A 6,000-nucleotide genomic window follows, 5' to 3' on the forward strand; every position below is an offset into this window, starting at 1 on the left:
CACCCAGTCACCCATCCCCCGTCCCCTTCCACTGCCCCTTGTTTCCCAGAGTTAGGAGTCTGTCTCATAGTTTGTCTCCCTCTCTGATATTTCCCATTTTCTCTCCTTTCCCCTATAATCCCTTTCAGTATTTTTTATATTCCCCGTATGAGTGAAACCATATAATGTTTGTCCTCCGATTGACTTACTTCACCCAGCATAATACCCTCCAAGATGGGGTTTCTGAGGCTCGTGTCCCATGCACGCAGGTGCCCGCACGTGGTGCGCTTCTGTGCACCTTTGGGAGCACGAAGGGGTTCATGGAGCCTGAACTAAGCATAACTTTCTAAATACTGAACCCACTAGTTCATTTACTACTTAGTCAACAGTTTCGCATGTGGGAGTGTTTCCCAAATTAGAGTAATACCGTCGTGATTTTTGCTATAGTCTAGCCACTTGTACTGTTATATAAAAAAAAAATATTTTTCTCAAATCAACTTATTTTCGGAAATCTTATATTCTTTCTTTAGACTTGCTTATGTGCTGAAATCATGGCTGTGAATAGTTACATGTTTCTAAAACATTAAATTCTCAATTAAAAACAGTGCTACCTGTCTGCCATCTAAAATCTCAGGTGTCAACAGTGGCTGTCACCCCACCACTTGGGACTCAGGGGAGTCTGTTTGCCGTGCTTGGGTATCTTAGAGGGCTGGATTACAGGCAGCAGAAGCCCCAGATCTTCTGGGTGCAGGTCTCCAGATGGATCCACTGTAAAGCAGCCTTTCCAAAAGCTTTGAGTGTCACGCTAAATGGTGGAATAGAAATTGAAGCTCTGTGGCAAAATTTTAAAAAGCACTTTATGACATATTGTGGCTAACAGGGAGATGCATCAGAGTTCTTTATTGTAAGCTTCCATAGTGGACAGGGATTTTAGGACAAGGGCTAGACCTCAGTGGAGCACAAAAAGCATTAAATACCAGCATGATACATGATAGCACTTTTTTTCTACTGAGTGAAAAGTACTCACTCAATAGTGTGCATGTGATTCTGATAGCAAAGTTGAGAAGAGTCTTTTTTTTTTTTTATGATAGTCACATAGAGGAGAGAGAGAGAGAGGCAGAGACATAGGCAGAGGGAGAAGCAGGCTCCATGCACCGGGAGCCTGACGTGGGATTCGATCCCGGGTCTCCAGGATCGCGCCCTGGGCCAAAGGCAGGCGCCAAACTGCTGCGCCACCCAGGGATCCCGAGAAGAGTCTTATCCTCAATCGGTAGATCAGAGTCTTTGGGACCCAGGTGAGGAGGGTACGCTAAGCAGAATTTTGATATGGCCCCCGATTCCCACCCCTTTGGGTAGGTGGTACCCTGTTTAATCCCCTCCCCTTGTGTGTGAACAAGACTTGTAAATACAGTGGCCTGTCACTCTAACAATTATGTTATATAGCAGAAGGAAATTTGTAGATGTAATTAAAGTCCCTAATCAGTTGACTTTGAGCTAATAAAAAGGGAGATTATCCTGGGTGGGTCCAACCTAATCAGATGAGGCCTTAAAAGTAGACAGAAGGCATTTGAAGCAGGAGAGAGATTCTTCTGCTGACCTTGAAGAGTAAACAGTAGCAAAAGTGAATGGTCTATGTTGTACCACATGGGAAAGACATTAGAATAGCCTCTAGTTGCCTAGAGGGATCTCCTGAGGGTTGTCAGTTGCCAAGAAAATGGGGACTTCAATCATAGGCTGCAAGGAAATGAATTTTGTCAACACATCAGGGGAACTTGGAAGTGGCTCTTTTCCCAGTTGAGCCTCCAAATAAAGATGCAGCTGGCTGGCATTTTGATTTCAGCCTGTGAGACCTTGAGCCAAGAACCTAGCTTAGTTCATTCCGGACTTCTGACCCATGGACACTGTGAGATAAGAAACTCGTGTTAAGCTGCTAGATTTGTGGGAATTTGTTATGCAGCCATAGAAAACAATGACAAATGCTAACCCAAAATTCAGTAAGTCATGGAGGAATTGTGTCTGGAAAAATCTGTGAAAACCCTTCCTTTACTGGTAGGGTTTTCACAGCTTTTAAAACCTTTGACAACACAATGCAATGAATGAAGGTGGGTACACCACCAATCTGAAACTGCCCCAAATTTAGATTTGTCTCCAGTGAAAATGTTTTGCTTAATAGTTTCCTCCTCTTACCTTGGTACCAAGTGGCACTGATAAGTACATTTCCAAATATCTTTGCAAAGTTTTTGTCTTTAGAATTTTGATGATGGTTGATGCAAAACAATGAAAAACGATTAAATCAACAGGAATGATTTGGATCTATTTCTCTAGTATGTATTCATTTCCACTGGACCCATATCTAATATAGTGTTTCATCTGTTTCTTTTGCTGTTTGGTTTGGCTTTTTCTTAAAGGTGAACCAAATTTCCCAAGGGTCATAATGAGATACAGTTTTTAATAATTGAAACAGCAATGTTTTGACCAGAAGGAACTCTTTTCTCCTAAAATCACATCCTGGACATGGTTGCTAAGAAACCAGTTTATTCAAGGCCTAAACCCATGCTTTGTCCTGCCTTTTGTTCAGAAATTCCTGGGGAAAAAAAGTGGTTTCTTTTCTCTGATATCTTGGAAAGTACCAACTAATTAAGGTTATTTATGCATCCTGGAATTGGCTGTGGCATTGAGCTGTGGCATTGAGAAGAAAGCCCACGGCCACCATTGCCTTCTCCATGTGCTCACACCTCTAACCCTCGTGGCCACCCTGACTCAGACACTTCTAGACTAGCAGGTAATTGATATGCCTGGTTGCACACTAGCCATCATAATTCGCAGCTGTAACTCATCTGCAGCCATGTGACACCTGATTGTTAGTACATACGCTATGGACATGGTAGCAAGTGGATGCTGGTGACCACTGTGAGAAATTGTGCCCAAATCTTGGAACCATGCCAAGCAGTTTCTCCAATAGCAATGTAATTTTGCTGGAGTTTCAGGGTAACATGTTAAAGATTTTTTTTGATTTATTTATGATAGTCACACACACACACACACACACACACACACAGAGAGAGAGAGAGAGAGAGAGGCAGAGGGAGAAGCAGGCTCCATGCACCGGGAGCCCGATGTGGGATTCGATCCCGGGTCTCCAGGATCGAGCCCTGGGCCAAAGGCAGGCGCCAAACCGCTGCGCCACCCAGGGATCCCCCTCAGGGTAACATGTTGAAGGGGAATCCCACACTTGGTATCTGGCAGTGTCTCATAACATCACAATATTGTCACTCCGGACCTGGGGCCAGTCTTCCCTAAAGACAAGGTTAGATAGCAGGCCACACTCACCAGGGCCTCTGAGCTGAATGATGTCAGGAGCCCCCATTCACATGATGTTCTGTGCATCTGTTCCCTGGAGCTGTGTCAAACTGCAGCCCTGATGTCTCTGAACACCCCCAGTGAGATGCCTCCTGGTCTGCTTTGCTGAGAATGTATCCTTTCAGAGGTAATTTCCCCTAGCTTGTGTCAGAATGTTCATTTTCACTGCGCTTCTTCCCCAGCCCACTGTTGAGCTACTTTGTCATTTCAAATTTCCCAAAATGAAACAATTTTTGTAACTGTCTTTTTGAGGCAGAGGAAGTAGGAGAACAACCTCAAGGGAAGAGATGCACCACATCTCAAGTCACCTGGAAAAGGGGTGACTGGGGTGGGTCTGAGCAGACTCCGGTCCTAGGGAGAAGGCCAGCCTCCTCACTTGAGGCCTATGAGACTATGGGCTCTAGACTCAGTGGCTTGGGGAGAGCTGAGGCAGGGCTGAGGTAGGAGCAATTGTCCCTGGCCACCAGGCAGCATTTTGCTGGTAGTGACTTGGGAAGTGGCCAGTTTCCATAGCAGCCAGTGTCTGGGGCGGTGGCTGGGAACCTTCTGGCTCAACAGAACACACTTAAAGCACTGACCCTCATTGGGTGGGTGGGTGGTGGTGGTGGTTCCCAAGGCGAGTGTCATAGTGCTCTGCCCTGTTGTGGCTGACTTTCACACAGCTTTTTGTATCTTCTCTTCCATCTCAAACCATCTGCCATACCAGGTTTCAAACTGTTGAGAGGATGCCCCTTTTGAAGAAGGCGGTGGTAGGCAAATTGTTCCCCCACCCCCAGCTATGCCTCTGGTGGGAGGAGGGAGGAGGGATATATTGGGAAAGGCCGGTTTCTCGGGCAAGGTCAAAAGCAGAGTTGGTGAGAGTTGTTTCCAGGGTCCTAATGGAGAGCACCAGAGCTGTGGATTCCACAAAGGCCCAACTTCCGTAGTTGCCTTTAAGGCAGCCACTCTCAGCTGCAGAGCGCCCATCATCCCCTAGAGAGGGCTTATAATGCGAATTCTGATCCAGTAGGTGTGGGGCAGCTCAAGATCCTGCATGTCCAGCTCTGCCTAGCTCGTTCCCAGGTGGTGTTGGTGAAAGGCCGCTGAGGCTTCACAGCTGTACTGGGCAGTGTGCTCCTTGGACCGTAGCAACGGCCTCACTGGGAACCCGGCGGAAACGCAAATTCTCGAGCCCACGAAATCTACTAAATCAGACCCTCTGAGGATGGGACCTGACAGCCTGTGGGTTAGCGAGCCCTCTGGGTGATTTTGAGAGATAATAAAATTTGAAAAGCACTGGTTTCATCAGATTCTGGGTGTTTGCTAGTCGTAGCACGTGCTCATTGATCTTGGTATCCTCTCAGATGGCTGTGTAGTGCATTCTTTGCTCATTTAACCATCTGGAAAATCTGTCATCTAGTTTTTGTCTTTATGCCCGTTAGCAGCATCTTTAGTGGCTGTGCAAATGAACTATTACATGTAGGTCTGCAAATACTTTAGCTGAGTGTAGGATATACTGGGCTGAGGATTAGAAGAGTCTCCTTGCATTACAAAAACACATCTCTAAAAGCACTAAGGGCTTATTAAAACACAGGTTGTTGGGCCACACCCTTGGGGTTTCTGACTCCGCAGGTCTGGGTGTGCTGTGAGCATTTGCATTTTTAATAAATTCTAGGTGCTGCTGCTGTTCTAAGGATCATTTTTCAGAACCACTTGTTTGGAGCATTCGTTATCTCCTTTCATGCTTTCTCCCTCTCTCGCAGGTGGGCTATAGCAGATGCGAAGGGCAGAGGACCCTCAGGCATGCCTGTAGAAGCAAATCCACTCCAGGGCCAGTCTGCAATCATCTTTATTTCATCAGGTGGTGCCATAAGATAAGTGGTCCTATTATTATTATTATTATTATCATTATTATTATTATTAAGCGGTCCTATTAACACACATTGCAGGACCCAGTTGCAGCATTCATGGCCAGGTGGGTGTATGATCTGTAGCACTGGTTCTCAATGTACAGGTTTGGAAGAGAAAATGATGCCCACATCCCTCACCAGACCAATTAAATCAGAATTTGGGGTGGAAGGGTCTGCACCAGGCTGATTCTGACGTGCAGATGGGTAGAGAATCATTGTGCTGCAGGCTGCCAGCTATGCACAGGGCTGGGAGTGGGAATGGGGGACGTGACCCTCAGTGAGAGCTTTCTGTGGGGAACAGATATGGGGTTCAGAGGTAGAGGGAGCATCCCCAGCCCCTGGCCCTGCAATAATGGCACAGGTGTTATGTGTGTTATCATTTTGAAAATAGTGTCTTATTTGGCTTTTATGTGAAAGCAGGATATAATATCGTATCAAAATAGAGGCATGTCTAAGGGCTCTTTAAGCCATTATGAATTTTTAAAAGGCACTGTGGTGCCCCAGTGTTATGCACTACTAAGTGCTAGCTGATAGGGGGTCATGAGTGTGGTATCTGTGTCATCTTATTAAAGATAAGGATTATTACTTGAGCTCTCAGGATATGGTTAGAAGCTAAATTCAGAGACTCGCCCTGGCAAAGTACAATATAGCTCCATTTTTTTGTAGTTATCATGTGTAATATGACTATATATTTCATATATATATATTTGAAATGCATATAATATGGAAATAAGTGGCCCTATAATTGAATGAGGAGATAAAACAGTAGCAG

This window comes from Canis lupus, chromosome 5 (assembly GCF_003254725.2).
Source record: "Canis lupus dingo isolate Sandy chromosome 5, ASM325472v2, whole genome shotgun sequence".
NCBI lineage: Eukaryota > Metazoa > Chordata > Mammalia > Carnivora > Canidae > Canis > Canis lupus.